The 754-nt window shown below is 40.6% G+C and overlaps 1 non-coding gene across 1 annotated transcript; it reads right to left on the reverse strand.

Moving 5' to 3' along the window:
* Window positions 1-678: 678 nt before the first annotated feature.
* trnag-ucc lies at window positions 679-754 on the reverse strand. Its single transcript has one exon. It is a non-coding gene; the product is annotated as a tRNA-Gly (tRNA).

The following is a 754-nucleotide window of genomic DNA, read 5'->3' on the forward strand; positions in this document are numbered from 1 at the left end:
TTATATACAGAACCACATTCCTGGGAAGATTAGAGAGGATCTCATGTTAAATACTGTTGAAGTAATATGGCTACAGGTTCATCTGCCTCACCTAAAGCCAATTCTGGTGGGAAGCTGCTATAGACCACCAAGTGCTAACAGTCAGTATCTGGATAACATGTGTGAAATGCTTGATAATGTATGTGATATCAATAGAGAGGTATACTTTCTGGGTGATTTAAATATTGACTGGCTGTCATCAGACTGCCCACTCAAGAGAAAGCTTCAAACTGTAACCAGTGCCTGCAACCTGGTTCAGGTTATCAGTCAACCTACCAGGGTGGTTATAAACAGTACAGGAATTAAATCATCAACATGTATTGATCATGTCTTTACTAATGCTGCAGAGATTTGTTTGAAAGCAGTATCCAAATCCATTGGATGTAGTGATCACAATATAGTAGCCATATCTAGGAAAACCAAAGTTCCAAAAACGGGGCCTAATATTGTGTATAAGAGGTCATACAATACGTTTTGTAGTGATTCCTATGTTGTTGATGTAAAGAATATATGTTGGTCCGTGGTGTGTAATGAGGAGCAAACAGACACATTTATGAAATTGCTTATTCCAGTTACTAATAAGGCAGATGCTCTTATCCAGAGCGACTTACAGTTAATGAGTGCATACATTTTTCATACTGGCCCCCCGTGGGAATCGAACCCACAACCCTGGCGTTGGAAGCGCCATGCTCTACCAACTGAGCTACACAGGGCC

This window comes from Coregonus clupeaformis, chromosome 6, assembly GCF_020615455.1.
Source record: "Coregonus clupeaformis isolate EN_2021a chromosome 6, ASM2061545v1, whole genome shotgun sequence".
Classification (NCBI taxonomy): domain Eukaryota; kingdom Metazoa; phylum Chordata; class Actinopteri; order Salmoniformes; family Salmonidae; genus Coregonus; species Coregonus clupeaformis.